Source organism: Callithrix jacchus, chromosome 14 (assembly GCF_049354715.1).
Source record: "Callithrix jacchus isolate 240 chromosome 14, calJac240_pri, whole genome shotgun sequence".
NCBI lineage: Eukaryota > Metazoa > Chordata > Mammalia > Primates > Cebidae > Callithrix > Callithrix jacchus.
The window spans coordinates 63,113,786-63,132,274 of NC_133515.1; the positions used below are offsets into that span (position 1 = coordinate 63,113,786).

Consider the following 18,489-nt stretch of genomic DNA (forward strand, 5'->3'; position numbering starts at 1 on the left):
GGGAAAGCTTCTGAGTCTAAATGTAACTTAAGATAAGGCATAATAACAATGGTTAAGATTTATTGAGAGCTTAATCCTTTCACAGCACACAGCCAAAAGGAATATCTCAAATGTTCACAACAACCCTTTGGTCTAAATACAGTTATTATCCCCACTGTACAGAATAGAAATTTGTAGCAAATACAAACTAAAGCAATGTGCCCAAAGTATAGCGAAGCTACTAAGAGTTTAGGTGAGAATTCTAATCTAGGTTGGCTGGCACTGTACTTCATGTGCTTGGATATCTTACTTCAGTTGTCTAGATATTATATAGGAAATTACCAAAGTGTTCAGGTGAAGGATAAATTAAACATGATTTAATTCAGAAGGAAATTATGGGTAGCTTAGTTGCTGATAATTGATACACTGGCACAATAATGTTTTTCTTTCAAAGTGGAATTTTTTTCAAAGTAGGAGTCACAAAACTTGCCAAAGAAACTATTTTGAGTAAATTCACACATGCAATCAAGAATTTTTAAAGTGTTGTATCTCAGAAGAGTATTTTTAAAACTCACAAATGCCACTGCATGACATAGAGAAATATTATATATTCCCAAAGGAAATTCATTGTTTTAACAGAGGTTATTCATTTGATCTTTCTGATTTGCAGCTATAGCGAATGTTGAGGTACACTGCCAGATTTTCACTATTTTTTTTGCCTTCAGATAAAGCCACCTTGCCCAGGACTGTGCCTCCTACTAGGGGGCAGGCCATATGCAAAGATTGCTTGATGTGAAAATAGAAAGGCCAGGATTTCTTGCCTCAATATCTCTCCAGGGTCATCCCACTTCCTAAGTATTTTTAGCACTGGTTGAGATCTTTGTTGTGACTGTATCCAAACTCAACTTCTCCCTCTGCCCAATTTTTCTTTTATGGCTCTCCTGTATAAAATACTCTCTGATCACCTTTCTATATATAAACCTCTTTATCAAGGTTTGAAACATGACTGTATCCTACTTATAAGCTAACAAGTTAGTCTGTTTCTCTTTATGAATGCGGGAAAAAGATGCAAGACTTATGGTGCAGAAGCAGATGGTGTTTTCAATCATGGTACAGTAAGAGGCCTGAGAAGAAAATTATCAGTTCTACCATTCACCTAAAGTGCAACAGTGGCAAAATGAAGAGCCCAGATAGATGTCTACACATATGTACATTACCTGACAAAGGAGGAACAATACACTTGGAAAATAAAACAAGAAATGAGAAAGCGTGCCCTGTGTCATAGAGATATATTTTGCCCTGCCTCAAGATTACTCACTGTATATATAATCCAGAGAAATGGCTTATACAGAGAGTAATCAGGGCTGTACACCCTTGGAACATGTAGCAAGAACTTACAGGATCACTCAGGGTCAATGATATAATTCCTCTACCAGCACTCTGTATCAGAATTTGCTTCCCAGGGAAGCAATCTGTGATAACAATTATTCACTGTAGGACGGACAAATCTACATAGTTTCTTGTCCTATATTTTATTATTTGTTATTCTCATCATCTATATATAGATTATATAATAAACATGATAAACTAATAAGTATGTAGCTTATATGCAGAAAACTGAAACTAATCCCCTCCTTAAACTTTATACAAAAATTAACTCGAGATGAATTAAAGACTTAAATGTAAGACTTAAAACCATAAAAATGCTATGAAAAAAATCTAGGCAATACCATTCAGGATATAAGCATGGACGAAGACTTCATGACTAAAACACCAAAAGCAATGGCAACAAAAGCCTAAGTTGACAAATGGGATCTAGTTAAACTAAAGAGTTTCTGCACAGCCAAAAAAAAAAAAAAAGTAAGTATTATCAGTGAACAGGCAACCTACAGAATGGGAGAAATGTTTTGGAATCTATCCATCTGACAAAGGGCTAATATCCAGAATCCACAAATAAACAAATTTACAAGAAAAAAACACACAACCCATCAAAAAGTGGAAAAGGATATGAATAGAGACTTCTCAAAAGAAGACATTTATGTAGCCAACAAACATGAAAAAAGTTTATCATCACTGGTCATTAGAGAAATGCAAAGCAAAACCACAATGAAATACCATTTCACAGTTACAATGGCAATCATCAAAAAATCAGGAAACAACAGATGCTGGAGAGGATGTGGAGAAATAGGAACACTTTTACACTGGTGGTGGGAGTGTAAATTGGTTCAACCATTATGAAAGACTGTGTGGCAATTTCTCAAGGATCTAGAACCAGAAATAACATTTGACCCAGTAATCGCATTACTAGGTATATACCAAAACAATTATAAATCATTTTACTATAAAGACACATGAACATGTATGTTTATTGCAGCACTGTTCATAATAGCAAAGACTTGGAACCAACCCAAATGCCCATCAATAACAGATTAAAGAAAATGTGGCATATATATGTACCATGGAATACTATGCAGCCATAAAAAGGATGAGTTCCTATCCTTTTCAGGGACATGGATGAAGGCAGAAATCATCATTCTCAGCAAATTAACACAGGAACAAAAAAACAAATACCACATGTTCTCACTCATAAGTGGGGGGTTAAACAACCAGAACACATGGACACATGGAGGGGAACATCACACCCCAGGGCCTGTGGGATGGTAGAGGGCTGGGGAGGAATAGCATTAGGAGAAATACCTAATTGATGTAACTGTTTGATGGGTGCAGCAAACCACCATGGAACGTGTATACCTATGTAACAAACCTGCACACTCTGCATATGTATCCCGTAACTTAAAATATAGTTCAAAAAAAGAACGGTCTGACATCTAAATGATGATGTTGAGGAGAAAGTTGGAGAAAAGGGATTAGAAGCTGGCTGAGAGTTCATAAGTAGTGATTTATACTAAAGACTGATTATTATTGATCTTTTATTTTAAAAAAATGAGAGAGAAACAAGAATAGGGTTGCTTTTAGTAGAAGGAAAAAGGAAAGAAGAAAATCCCTAGAAGGAAAGATGGAGGCAGAATGAAAAGCAGGACATTTTAAAGCCTTTGAACTTAAAAGTAAAAAATTCAAGAAGAAAATCTGATCAATAATGTAAAGAGACAATAAATATCTACAACATATTTGCAAAAAAAGATTTATTTTTCACCTGTCAGTTCTGTAAAGTGTATAATAATAGGAAAAAAAATGGTGAAGACTGTAGCAAGTTTTGGGTGGAATAACAGAAAACCCAATAAAGAAAATAAAAATTTTATAAAATAAAAAGAAGAAGGAAGGCTATAGGTATAGGGGCTTTGATTACTGTTATAAGTAAAATTTTGATGCCGCAAAAGAAATTGCACTCGAAGATATGTCTTCTCAGCAATGCAGTTTAACTTCTACAGAAGGGTGTAGGGCACACAGAGCGATGATGGCTGTGGCACCCTAGGAGAAGGGGAGAAGGGGTCATCCCTACTGCTGTGTCATCCCCTATTGGCTAGGATTAGACCACACAAAGTAGACTACTCTCGTTTGGCTAATTTAAAAAAGAGCAGGGGTTGGAGCTGGAGTGGCAGGGTGGGTGTTTTGGTGGGAAGGATGGTTATGGGTGTGTCAGAGCAGGTAGCCAGGGGGATTGTTGAGTGACCGGGATGAGTCAGGATGGAGTGAGGGGAAGGGGTGTGGAGCAGATGTGAACTACTGATGGACTAGTGGAGAAAGTTGTTTACTGGAATTACAAGTTAAACTTTAAAATAGAGATTTAAAGAGTAAGAGAGCTGAACATACTGACATATTGATTCTTTGAAGAGAAACTTGGGGTTTGCTATAACAATTGCGTATGCATATGTAGATAACAAATAACAGCATCACTTGAAATAAGTTTAATAGTCCTTTCACTAAAAGGTAAATTGAATTTACTTTTATTTGTCCTTTTATGAATATTAGAGAGCATCTACTGCTTATATCATTCTTGGATTTAGTGTATAACTTATTTTTACTCTGATCATGAGTTTATAGTTAAAGAGAATTCTACCACAACTTCTTTATCCTGTTTTAGACCTTCTTATTTTTGTTTATGTAAATGAATTTTAACATTATATATCAATGTAAGCATATTAAATTGACTATAGATAAAACCAATATGGATATTGACTTGATTAATTTTTCTTAATAGAAACAGAATTTTCAAAGCACTAACATCATTTTTTTAAAATACGCTACAGCCTACACAGTTTAATTTTTACAATTACTAAAATGTGTGCAACCCTCATTATATTTTTGTCAATCTTCTATTTCTCACTTTGAAATTTACCATATCCCATCTGTTGGTCGCCTGCAACACTCCAACAATTTTCCTCAACCTTCTTCTCAGCAAGATTTCCTTCAAACGTATGTATTGATACAAGACTGCCAAATTACTTCACTGATTTTTCTTCTTTTCTAGTGAAACAACATCTTGACTCTGTGAACTTGCCCCACTTTAAGTTGCTTATCCAGAATGAAATGTATCCTTTTCTGGACCATAATCTTTACATCTTTTTTAAATCTTGAGACAAAATTATGTAGGAAAGATGCGAGATCTATCTTTAAGCAGTTTTTGAAGGGTTGACCTTGGGAGATATTATTACTTTATCCCTGAATCTCAGTTGTCTCATCTATAAGACAGTGATAATAATAGCATCCATTTCATAACTATGAAGATTAAATGCATTAGTGCAAGGAAAACATTTTAGTATGTGCCTAGCACATGCTACATACTCAACAAATGCTAGTTATACATGCTGATGTCTCAAACAGGGATGCAATGCTTAACACAGGAAACAGATTTTAGCTACTCACATGTTCTCTTGGCTCCTGAAACATGAGCTACCCCTGCCCTCGTTCTTTGAGCCATCAAGATAGCTGTCTTTGTCCTTAATCTCCAAATGAGTTTGATTCGAGACAACTGCCAGGTGGCTTTCATCTCCGCCAACGAATAATAAAAGCAATTCTGGCTGTTTTAGGGAACAAAACACTAGAGTTTAATTTTCCAACTTGATTGATTTGTAAGTATTCCTGTCAATGTAAAATATTCTGTTTGGGGCAGTGAAGAAACTGAGGCCAGCTCCTCAGTTGTATTTCCAGCCCAATGTTTGGTTTCTGTCTTGCTGCAGGCTCTGCTGCAGGCTTTTCACTGTCTTCTCGCTGAGGGCAATTTGGGGCCTCAAACATTTTGGGCCATGCAAGGGGGAGCAGATAAATGGAGAAGGCAGATTCTCAAAGCCATTCATAAGTCCGAGAAATTCCTGTTTCTGTTCTTTGTTCTCAAAACCAGCAGTATCTCACTGGCCAAACTGGGTTCCTGTCAACTTGCCAGTTTCAGAAGCATCTGCATTGTCCTCTTCGTGATGGGTGTCTTCTTACAAGGCCTTGAATCTCACCTGGTATGTGTGTACCTCACCCATGTAGCCTCTTTTCCAACACCACCGCTGAATCTGTGTCTAGTTCTTCCTTCCAAGGGTTTTCTTCTACCCCACTTTTCTGTTTCTTCTTCCTTTTCAGAGCCAGCTGCTCAATGATTGGTTGCTCTACCTTTTTCCTGAGCTTCATTTTCTTCTTCACTGGGACTTCAGGCCATCTCCTGCTTGGATACATTCTGGAGCCTCAATTTTGACCGGTTTCTTTTGATTTCAATTCCTAGGGCTACTTTCCATTGACCCAAAGGGCTTGGGGTGGCCTAGGAGGGTGTCTCCCTCTTGTTGGATTTTTTTTTCTTCTTCATCTTCCTGCTGTGCTTGGCTTCCTGGCTTCCATTTCTGCCTGAGGCTGCCTGGATATTGACTTGATTAACTTTTCTTAATAGAAACAGAATTATTAAAACACTAACATGATTTCCCCCTCACTAACATACTTCTCCCCCTCACAGCAAGTTTACACAGCATTCCCAATATCATAGAACCAGACTGAGAAAGCTGTGGAGTCCTGGCTCATCATTTTTTTTTTTCCTTCTCCTTTGTGTTTTTTGAGATTCTTGCTAACTCTGATCTCCTCTCCACCCTGTCTGGGGCATGGGGAACTTGACAATTCAGAGCCATGGGATATGAACAGAGGTGACTCTTCCTTCTCTTCTCCCTGCCAAGGAACTCTGAGTGACCAAGGGACTGCATCCTGGGGCTGGCTGACTTCTCTGTCTGTCTGGTATGCAATGTGTTCACAGGTTTTAGGTGGTTTCTTGCAAAGGGGGATGAGTTTTGTTTGGTTTTTTTTCTTCATTAGTGGCATCTCAGGTGTCTGCCCTTGGACCACATTCTTAGAGAGAGTGTGAGTCCTAAAGGAGAAACATCAGCAAACTAATTGTCATTGTTTAAAATTCAGTACTGAGTCTCTGGTTCTTTGACCACTTTTTTTTTCTTCTTTTTATCTGGGAGCCCAAGGCTCAGGCCTGCTTTGTAGGTCCTGGGGTCCTGGTGTTCATTCTGGTAGGACAGACTTCCCCACCTCCATGTGAGAGCCCTGTCTTTCAGCATTTGAAGCACTACCAGATGGACAAAGGCATAATTTTTTTCAAAGGGTAGAACCCAGAAAAATCCATGGAAGACACTACAATTTGGCTCAGAATATGAAGCTTTATAAGAATGGAACAAATAGCCTCCAGAGAGAATGAGTTCTCTTTCAGTGAAGCTGAATGATCATTTGTCAAGAATTTCCTAGAAGAAAGCCCTGTACAAAGCAAGAAGTGTATCTGATCATAAAATATGCAATTCGAAAATCCCTCTAGAAATCATCTCCTACCATTATATGTAAAGTACACAATATAATTTAACTTAATAATCCTGGAATCTAACTGATTATCACAATCTCCTGCAAAGCTGTGTGTTTAGATGGGAAGTGAGGGGTTGGCTGACAAGTTACAGACTCACCCTAAGGCTACTCAATTGGAATTTCTGCTCATGGAGCATGGAAATGTGATTCTGATGATCCACTAAATTCTAGAACCATTGACATTGACAGGATTGAATCAAGGTCACCAGATATCTAGTCACAGTCAAAAGTTTGTTTAACCACATAATGTTTCTTAAGTTCTTTTTTGCATAAAATCTACGAGATTTTTAAAAACAGTATTTCTCTAGTCAGCAAAATGTATAATCTACTCAGTTTTATTTTAAACTAGATCAACTTAGGTTGTCCACTTAGGTTTTGTTAATTTTAATTAATATCTAAGAGATATTATCTAGAGGCTATAAATATTCAAAATTAATAAAAAATTAGCATTGTGTAGGGCCAGAGAGTAAGGCCAAAAAACTACACTTACTGTAAACAAATGAATCAATGTAATAAAATTGAATCCAAGCAGATTTTAATTTAAGAGCTAACAAACACAGGTAAGTAGATTACTGATTTATGTCTAATTTTTGCCAGCTTCTAGATTTCACTTGGTTTTTCCTTTAATACATAGCTGCTGATTTATTCTCCTTTCTAAGACTTGGTTTTGGGTTATAAGTGATATCTTTTGCTAGTAGTGCCTGCTTGTCTATTTGTCCATGAACTCCTTGAGGAGAAAGATTTTAGTTTGTGAGAGTCTTGTTTGAAAGCTGATGCTAGCAACTGTATAAAATGTGACACAATGAGTTTGACAATGATGCTTTCAGATAAAGTTTTAAAAACTATGTTCTAGATGTAAAATTCCTCTATGTTGTATATGCTTCACATATGTATTTGAAAATCATTTCATAATGCAGTTTCTAATGAAATGTGTCATTTGATACTAAGCCTTTCATACAAATTTTTCTTTTAGGGCTATACCTTCTCATCCTGATTATATTCAATTAGTTTAGTTATCAAGTGCATAGGGGTCTATCAATCTTTTACATGCTTGGTAACTTTAGAAAGCTAGACGGTTCTTTGAATTTCAGTTTCCTCATCTGTAAAATGACTGGATTTCATTTTAAATTTATATATTACTACATTTATATACCACTGCTTCACTCACAAACTTAACTGCTTGCTCTCTGATTGTCAGTTTTTACAGTGTCAAAATGAGTCATTTATGCATTTGCATGATGCCTGTCAGTCCTTAATGAACTGCAAACGGTGTGAAAAAAAATTATTATTCACTAGGTAAGTTGAAATAGCAGTTCTTAACATTATTATTAGATTCTTTCTAAGAGCAACAATAGTCAACAGAAACAAGTTTCAATAATAGACATGACTGTATGGTTGAAGTAGTTTTAGTTATTTCACTTAAGAAAAGCAATGGTATTATTTCTATTGTCAGTTTATATATGTGAGATTTTTTTTAAATGTTAGAGATAAGAGAAGTATGAGTGCTTTCCATGAGTTAAAATATAAAATGAATCTATAATAAATTAGGGCAGACATATGCAAAGTCATTTCAGAAACAGAATAGTTCTGTATTGAGTTTGCATATACTAACATTCAAACAAAGAAATAAGTCAGAAAGGGGTGTAACCAGTCACCTAGTGATCATTTATCATCAATGGATGAATAAAAAAGTGATTTCCAGAGAGAGGGAGCTGAAATCAGGAAGTCACACTGGGCAGCTGGGCAGCACCTCATAACTGGAGAGAGAGGGAGCCAAAAGCGGGAGACCCACGTGCAGCCAGGTGGGTCCCTCCCCTCCCCAACAAACCCCAGAGGACTGAAGCACTAACTAGCAGGTTATGCAGCCAGTGCCTCAGTCCGAGCTGAACCCTGAATGATCCAGATCTGTGGAGGAAAGGCACAACTCACCATTAAGGAGATGGGACTAGGCTTCGTGTTTTTAACAAAAACACAGGAAGCCTACGTAGCAATGGGACCATGTTCTTGACAACCCAGCAGCCCAGCCAGCTCAGTGGAAAAGGCGGGACTAACCTCCCAGCATAAACCAAAAAGACACAGGAAGCCTGCCTAGCAACATGAAGGAATCCCTAGAAATCCAGTAGACGCCTCTACAGGCAAACAAGCAACCTCATCAAGCAGCTCCCTGAGATCAGAGCTAGATAAATCCAAGAAGATGGGGAAAAAACAGCACAAAAAAAAGATGAAACCACCAAAGACCAGAACGCCTCTTCTCCTTCAAGGGATCACAACTCCACACCAACACAGGAACACAACATGACCAAGAAAGAGTGCAACAAATCGACAGAAACAAGCTTCAGAAGGTGGGTAATGTCAAACTTTTCTGAGCTAAAGAAACATGTTCTAACCCAATGCAAATAAACCAAAAACCTTGCAAAAAGGTCAGATGAAATGCTAACTAGAATAACCAGCTTAAAGAAGAAGATAAATGACTTCATGGAGCTGAAAAACACAGCATAAGAACTACGTGAAGCAAATACAAGTTTTAATAGCCCAATCGATCAAGCAGAAGAAAGGACATCAGAGAATGAAGATCAACTCAATGAAATAAAAAGAGAAGGCAAGACAAGAGAAAAAAGAGTGAAAAGAAGTGAACAAACCTCCAAGAAATACGGGATTACATGAAAAGACCTAATCTACGCTTGATTGGTGTACCTAAATGTGACGGGAGAATGAAACCAAGCTGGAAAACATGCTCCACGATATTTTCCAGGAGAACTTCCCCAGCCTAGCAAGGCGGTCCAATATTCAAATCCAGGAAATAAGAAAACTCCAAAAAGACATTCCTCAAGAAGAGTAACCCCAAGCCTTATAATTATCAGATTCACCAGGGTTGAAATGAAGGGAAAAATTGCTAAGGGCAGCCAGAGAGAAAGATCAGGTCATCCACAAAGGGAAGCCCATCAGATTCACATAGGATCTATAGGCAGAAACCCTACAAGCCAGAAGAGAGTGGAGGCCAATATTCAACATCCTTAAGGAAAAGAACTTGAAACCCGAATCTCATATCCAGCCAAACTAAGCTTCATAAGGGAAGGAGAAATAAAATCCATTATGGACAAGCAATTACTGAGAGATTTTGTCACCACCAGACCTGCCTTACAAGAGCTCCTGAAAGAAACACTAAATATAGGAAGGAATAAGTACCAGCCACTGCAAAAGTACACCAAATGGCAAAAACCAAAAATGCAATGAAGAAACTGAGTCAACTAATGGGCAAGAAAACCAGCCAGTCACAAAATGGCAAGATCAAATTCACACATAACTGAATACAAATGGCCTAAATGCCCCAATCAAAAGACACAGATGGGCAAACTGGATAAAAAGTCAAGACCTATCAGTGTGCTATTTCAGGAAACCCATCTCATGTGAAAAGACACATGGACTCAAAATAAAGGAGTAGAAGATTTACCAAGCAAATGGAGAACACAACAAAGCAGGATTTGCAATCCTAGTCTCCAGTGAAATGGACTTCAAACCAGCAAAGATCAAAAGAGACAAAGAAGGGCATTACATAATAGTAAAAGGGTCAATGCAACAAGAAGAGCTAACTATTCTGAATATATACACACCCAACACAGGAGCACCCAGATACATAAAGCAAGTTCTTAGTGACCTAAAAGGAGGTTTAGACTCCCACACAATAATAGTGGGAGACTTCAACACTACACTGTCAATATTCAACAGATCAATTAGACAGAAAATTAACAAGTATATCCAGGACTTGAATGCAGAACTGGACTAAGTATACCTAAGAGACATATACAGAATGCTCAACCCCAAATACACAGAATATACATTCTTCTCAGCACCATATCACACTTAGTCTAAAATTGAAAACATAATTGGAAGCAAATCACTCTTCAGCAAATGCAAAAGAATGGAAATCATAACAAACAGTCTCTCAAACCACAGCACAATCAGGTTAGAATTCAGGATTAAGAAATTCACTCAAATCTGCACAACTACTTGGAAAATAAACAACTTGCTTTGGAGTGTCAATTGGATAAACAATGAAATAAAGACAGAAATAATGATGTTCTTCAAAACCAGTCAGAATGAAGACACAACTTACCAGAATCTCTGGGACATCTTTAAAGCAATATCAAGAGGGAAATTTATAGCAATAAATGTCCACACTAGAAACAAGGAAAGACCTAAAATCAATTCCCTATCATCAAAATTGAAAGAGCTAGAAGAGCAAGATAAAAAATCTCAAAAGCTAGCAGAAGGTAGGAAATAACTAAGATCAGAGCCAAAATGAAGAAGATAGAGACACAAAAAAACCCTTAAAAAAATCAATAAATCCAGGAGCTGATTTTTTGAAAAGATCAACAAAATAGACAGACTGCTAACCAGACTAATAAAAAATAAAAGAGAGAAGAATCAAATGGTTGCAATAAAAAATAATAAAGGGGATATCACCACTAATTCCACAAATGCAAACTGCCATCACAGATTACTACAAACAGCTCTCTGATGCACAAAACCCAGTAAATCTGGAAGTAATGCATAAATTCCTAGACACCTACACTCTACAAAGACTACACCAGGAAGAAGTTGAAACCCTAAAAAGACCAATAACAAGGGCTGAAGTTGAGGTAGCAATTAATAGCCTACCAACCAAAAAAAGTCCAGGTCCAGACATGTTCACAGTGAAATTCTACCAGAAACACAAAGAGGAGCTGATTCCATTCCTTCCGAAATTATTCCAAACAATGCAAAAAGAGGGAATCCTTCCCAAATCATTTCATGAGACCAATATCATCCTGATACCAATACCAGGCAGAGACTCAACAAAAAAAGGAAACTTAAGGCCAATATCCATGGCGAACATCAATACAAAAATGTTTAATAAAATACTGGCAAACTGTCTGCAACAGCACATCAAAAACTTTTTCATCATAATCAAGTAGGATTCATTCTGGAGATGCAAGGCTGGTTCAACATATGCAAGTCCATAAATATAGTCTATCACATAAACAGAATCAAAAATAAAAACCACATGATTATCTCAATAGATGCAGAGAAGGCCTTCCACAAAATCCAACAGCGCTTCATGCTAAAAACTCTCAATAAACTAGCTATCAGTGGAAGGTATCATAACATAATAAAAGCTATTTATGACAATCCCACAGCCAATATCATACTGAATGGGCAAAAACTGGAAGCATTTTCTTTGCAATCAGGCACTAGACAAGGATGCCTGCTCTCACCACTCCTATTCAATATAGTATTGGAAGTTTTAGCCAAAGAATCAGGCAAGAAAAAATAATAAAGCATTTTCAATTATGAAAGGAGAAAGTCAAATTGTCTATATTTGAAGACAACATAATTGTATATTTAGAAGACCCCATCATCTCAGCCCAAATCTCCTTAAACTGATAAGCAACTTCAGCAAAAATCTCAGGATACAAAATGAATATGCAGAAATCACAGGCATTCCTATATACCAATAACAGACAAACAGAGAGCCAAATCAAGCGCGAACTCCCATTCACAATTGCTACAAAGAGAATAAAATACCTAGGAATACAACTAACAAACGATGTGAAGGACCTCTTCAAGGAGAACTACAATCCACTCTTCAGCAAAATAACAGAGGACTCAAAGAGATGGGAAGACATCCCATGTTCATGGTTTGGAAGAATCAATATTGTGAAAATGGCTATATTGCTCAAAGTAATTTATGGATTCAATACTATCCCCATCAAGCTACCAATGATCTTCTTTACAGACTGGAAAAAACACTTTAAATTTCATATGGAACCAAAAGAGAATCCCCATAGCCAAGACAATCCTAAGCAAAAAGAACAAAACCGGAGGAATCTCACTGCCAGACTTTAAACTATACAAGGCTGCAGTAATGAAAACAGCATAGTACTGGTACCAAAGCAGGGACATAGACCAATGGAACAAAACAGAGGCCTTAGAAGCAACACCACACATCTACAACCATCTGATCTTTGACAAACCTCACAAAAACAAGCAATGGGGAAAGGACTCCATGTTTAATAAATGATATTGGGAAAACTGGCTAGCAATTTGCAGAAAGCAGAAACCAGACCCCTTCCTGTGACCTTACACTAAAATTAACTCCAGATAGATCAAAGATTTAAACATAAAACCTAACACCATAAAAACACTAGAAGAAAACCTAGGCAAAACCATCCAGGACATAGGCATAGGCAAGGACTTAATTACTAAAACACCAAAAGCAATGGCAACAAAAGCCAAGATAGATAAATGGGATCTAATTAGCTTCAGAGCTTTTGTACAGCAAAAGAAACAATCATCAGCAACAAACAGAATGGGGAAAAATGTTGTAATCTACCCATCTGACAAAGGGCTAATATCCAGAATCTACAATTAACTAAAACAGATTTACAAGGAAAAAACTAAAAAACCCGTTCAAAAGTGGATGAAGGATATGAACAGACACTTCTCAAAAGAAGACATATATGAGGCCAACAAACATGAAAAAATGCACATCATCACTGGTCATTAGAGAAACACAAATCAAAACCACATTGAGGTATCATCTCATGCCAGTTAGAATAGTGATCATTAAAAAATCTGGAGACAACAGATGCTGGAGAGGATGTGGAGGAATAGGAACACTCTTACACTTTTGGTGGGAGTGTAAATTAGTTCAACCATTGTGGGAGACATTGTGGTGATTCCTCAAGAATCTAGAAATAGAAATTCCATTTGACCCAGCAATCCCATTACTGGGTATATACCCAAAGGATTATAAATCATTCTATTATAAAGACATGTGCACATGTAAGTTCATTGTGGTACTGTGTACAATAGCAAAGACTTGGAACCAACCCAAATGCCCATCAATAATAGACTGGACAAAGAAAATGTGGTACATATACATTATGGAATACTATGCAGCCATAAAGAACAATGAGTTCGTGTCCTTTGTAGGGACTAGGATGAATCTGGAAACTATCATTCTCAGCAAACTGACACAAGAACAGAAAATGAATCACCACATTTCTTACTCATAGGGAGGTGTTGAACAATGAAACACGTGGACTCAGGGAGAGGAGCATCACACACTGGAGGCAGTTGGTGGAGGGGCTAGGTGAGGGATAGTGGGGGTTGGGGAGGGTGGGGAGGGATAACATGGGGAGAAATGCCAGATAAACCACCTGTTTATGTATGCACCTAAGCAACAACCCTGCATGACCTACACGTGTACCCCAGAACCTAAAGTACAATTAAAAGGAAAGAAAAAAGAAAAAAAAAGTTATTTCCATCTCCTCTAGATTTTTTAGTTTATGCACATAAAGGTGTTCACAGTAGCCTTGAATAATCTTTTATATTTCTATGGTATCAGTAGCAATATCTCCCATTTCATTTTATTTTGATCTTCTCTCTTCTTTTCTTGGTTAATCTTGTGAATGATCTATCAATTTCTTTTTTATCTTTTCAAAGAACCAGCTTCTTGTTTTATTTCTCTTTTGTGTATTTTTTGTTTGTTTCAGTTTTATTTAGTTCTGCCCTGATATCTGTTATTTCATTTTCTCTGCTGGGTTTGGGTTTCGATTGTTCTTGCTTCTCTAGTTCTATGTGGTATGACCTTAGATTTCAGATTTTTTGATGTAGGCATTTAAGGCTATAAACTTTTCTCTTAGCACTGCTTTTGCTGTATTCCAGAGGTTTGCCTAGGTTGTGTCACTATTGCTGTTCTTTCCAAACACTTTTTAAATTTTCATCTTGATTTCATTATTGATTCAAATATCATTCAGGAGCAGGTTAATTAATTTCCATATATTTGCATGGTTCTGAGGGCTCCTTTTGGAGTTGATGTCCAATTTTATTTCACTGTGGTCTGAGAGAGTACTTGATAAAATTTTACTTTTCTTAACTTTACTGGGGTTCACTTTGTGCTCTATCATGTGGTCTGTCCAGGCAATGTTTCATGTGCAGATGAATAGAATGTACATTCTGCAGTTATTGGGTAGAATGTTCTGCAAATATCTGTTAAGTCCATTTGTTCTTGAGTATAGTTTAAGTCCATTGTTTCTTTGTTGACGTTCTGTCTTGATGACCTATCTAGAGGAGGACCTATCGTGGAGTATTGAAGTTCCCCACTATGATTGTATTGCTGTCTATCTCATTTCTTAGATCTAGTAGTAAGTGTTTTATATATTTGCGAGCTCCAGTGTTAGGTGCTGTATATTTAGAATTGTGATATTTTCCTGTTAGACTAGTCCTTTTTGTCATTAAATAATGTCTATCTTTGTCTTTTTAAACTGCTTTTGCTTTAAAGGTTGATTTGTGTGATACAAGAATAGCTACTCCTGCTCACTTTTGGTGTCTATTTTCATGGAATATCTTCTTCTACTCCTTTACCTTATGTTTATGTGAGTCTTTATGTTTAGGTAAGCCACTTGAAGACAGCAGAAACTTGGTTGGTGCAATCTGTATCCATTCTGCCATTCCGCATCTTTAAAGTTGAACATTTAGGCCATTTACACTTAATGATAGCATTGAAATGTGAACTATTATACTATTCATTATACTGTTTGTTGCCTGAACACCTTGTTTCCTTTTTTCACTGTGTTACTGTTATATAGATCCTGTGATATTTGTATTTTAATGAGGTTCTATTTTAGTGTAATTTAGAGGATTTGTTTCAAGATTTAGAGCTCCTTTCAGCAATAGTGAGTGCTTGGTTTTTAGAGGCAAATTCTCTCAGGATTTGTTTGTCTGGAAAAGAGTGTATCTTTCCTTCATTTATGAAGCTTAGTTTCACTGGATACAAAATTCTTGGCTCATAATTGTTCGTTTAAGGAGGAAAATAGAACCCCACTCCCTTCAGCTTGTAGGGTTTCTGCTAAGAAATCTGCTGTGAGCCGATTTTTTGGTAACCTGATACATTTTTGCTTAGCTGATACTTTTGCCTCAAAGCTCTTAACATTCCTTCCTTCATCTCAACTTTAGATAACCTGATGACTATATGCCTAGGTGATAATCCTTTTGCAATGAATTTGCCAGGAGTTCTTTGACCTTTTTGTATTTGGATGGCTAAATCTTTGGAAAGACTAAGGCAATTTTCCTCAATTGTTTTCTCAAATATGTTTTCCAGACATTTAGATTTCTTCTCTTCCTTGGTAACACCAATTATTCTCAGGTTTGGGCATAGTCCAAAACTTCTTGGAGGCTTTATTATTTTTTATAATTCTTCTTTTTTTCTTTGATAGATTGCATTAATTTGAAAGCCTGTCTTCAACCTCTGAAATTCCTTTTTCTGCTTGTTCAATTCTATTGTTGGGAATTTCAGTGTGTTTTGCTTTTCTTTTCTTTTTTTTTTTTGAGACAGAGTCTCACTGCCAGGTGCCAGGTTGGAGTGCAGTGGCACAATCTTGGCTCACTGCAACCTCCGCCTCCCAGGTTCAAGTAATTCTCCTGCCTCAGCCTCCCGAGTAGCTGGGACTACAGGTGCACGCCACCACGCCCAGCTAATTTTTGTATTTTTTAGTAGAGATGGGTTTTCACCATGTTGGCCAGGATTGTCTCAATCTCTTGACCTCATGATCTGCCCGCCTCAGCCTCCCAAAATGCTGGGATTACAGGCTGATCCACCACGCCCGGCCCGCATTTTGCATTTTTCTAAGTGTGCCTTTAATTTCCGGAAGTTATACTATTTTTTGTTTATGCTATCTATTTCTCTGAAGATTTTTCCTTTAATATCCTGTATCATGTTTTTTATTTAAGTTGGACTTCATCTTTCTCTGGTGCCTCTTTCATTAGCTTAATGATGGACCTTTTGAATTTTTTTTTCTGGCAATTCAGAGATTTCATTTTTTTTTGGATTCATTGCAGGTGAGCTGGTGTGATCTTTTGAGGGTTTTAAAGAAGGATGTTTTGTCATATTACCAGAATTGCTTTCCTGCTCCTTTCTTATTTGGGTAGACTATGTCAGAGGGAGGATCTGGGACACAGGGTTACTGTTCAGATTTTTTTGCCCCCCTGATGTGATGTTCTCCCCTTCTCTTAGGGATGGGGGCTCCTAAGAGCTGAATCACAGTGATAGTTTTTGCTTTCCTGGGTCTAGTCACAGTGAAGCTCCTGCAGCTCCCAGCATGCAGGCAGGCCCAGGCTGCCCCTTTGTGTGGCATGCAACATGCCTACCCAGGACTGCGGTCCATGCCTTAAGGTGCCACTGCACCTGAATGCCTTTGATGTGCAGTCCTCACCTACTGAAGGTTTTGTGAACCAGAATATCACTATCTTCTATTGCAATTGTCTAGGCCTGCATCCACATGCTTCAACTCTGCAGGATGATCTGTGCATAGTGGTGTGTCACAGAATGGCAGCCTCTGGGCACACCTGGAGATGCTGCAGGATCATGTGGAGCACTACATTCAGACACCAGAGCCTGCGGAGCTGGTGGTTATTGACTGGGAGGACTGGCAGCCTGTGTTGGTGTGCAACTGTCAGGACAAAGATGTGTATCACTGGTCATCACGCCAGCTGGTGGCCAGTCATCACCCTGACTTGCCAGCAGACCACAAAGTCAAACAGGCACAATATGAGTTTGAGTGTGCAGCACAGCAGTTCATGCTGGAAACACTGTGTTAAGTCAAGGCAGGGCAGCCCTGGCACCTCTGGGGCTTCTACCCCTTTTCTGACTGCTACAATCATGATTATGTGCATGGGAGAGCTACACAGGCCACAGCCCTGTTGTTGAGGTGGCCTGCAACGACCAGCTGGCCTGGCTGTGGGCTAACAGCATGGCCCTTTTCCTGTCTGTCTACCTGGATGAGACACTCGCTTCCTCCGCCCATGGCTACAACTTGGTGAGCTTCCATATTCAGGAGGCCCTACATGTAGCTCACACCCACCATGCCAACCATGCACTCACAGTCTACATCTTCACATGGCCCACCTATGGCCGCAGGCTCAGAGGGCTTAGTGAGATGGACCTCATCTCTACCATTGGTGAGAGTGCAGCCCTGGGTGCACCTGGTGTCATCCTCTGGGGCAACGCAGGGTACACTACAAGCATGGAGACCTGCCAGTACCTCAAGGATTACCTCACAGGGATTCTGGTCCCCTAAGTGGTCAATGTGTCCTGGTCCACCCAATATTGTAGCTAGGCTCAGTGCCATGGCCATAGCTCCAGGCTGGTACTGGGGAGTGTCTGCAAATAGTTCTGTGATGTGATGCATCTTCAGGTCTTTCAGCCATGGATACTAGCACCTGTGCCAGTGAAGGTATCAGGGGAGTGAAGTGGACTCTGAGGGTCCTTAGTTGCATTTTTGTTTAGTGCATCGGTTTTGTGTTCCTTGGCCTCTAGCCAGGAGGTGGTGTTTTCAAGAGTGCATCAGCTGCAGTTGTATAGGGAGGATCAGGCTGTGGGTAGGGCTATAGAGCTCCCAAGAGATTATGTTCTTTGTCTTTGGAAAGCAGAGCAGGTAGAGAAAGACCACCAGGTGGAGGAAGTGGTTGGTTTATCTGAGAGGACACCTTCTCCAACCTATGGTGTAGGGATAATTGGCAAGCCATTGTAGAAGGATGATACTAGATCCTCATCTCTCACCTTATATAAAAATCAACTCAATATGACTCAAAGATCTAAAGCCATAAAAATTCTAAAAGATAACACAGGAAAAACCTTCTAGGCATTGACTTAGGTAAAGCTTTCAAGACCAAGAACCCAAA

At 38.3% G+C, this 18,489-nt stretch overlaps 1 pseudogene; it reads left to right on the forward strand.

Moving 5' to 3' along the window:
* Positions 1-9,060: 9,060 nt before the first annotated feature.
* LOC100895173 (hyaluronidase-2 pseudogene) lies at positions 9,061-17,978 on the forward strand (annotated as a pseudogene).
* Positions 17,979-18,489: the final 511 nt, after the last annotated feature.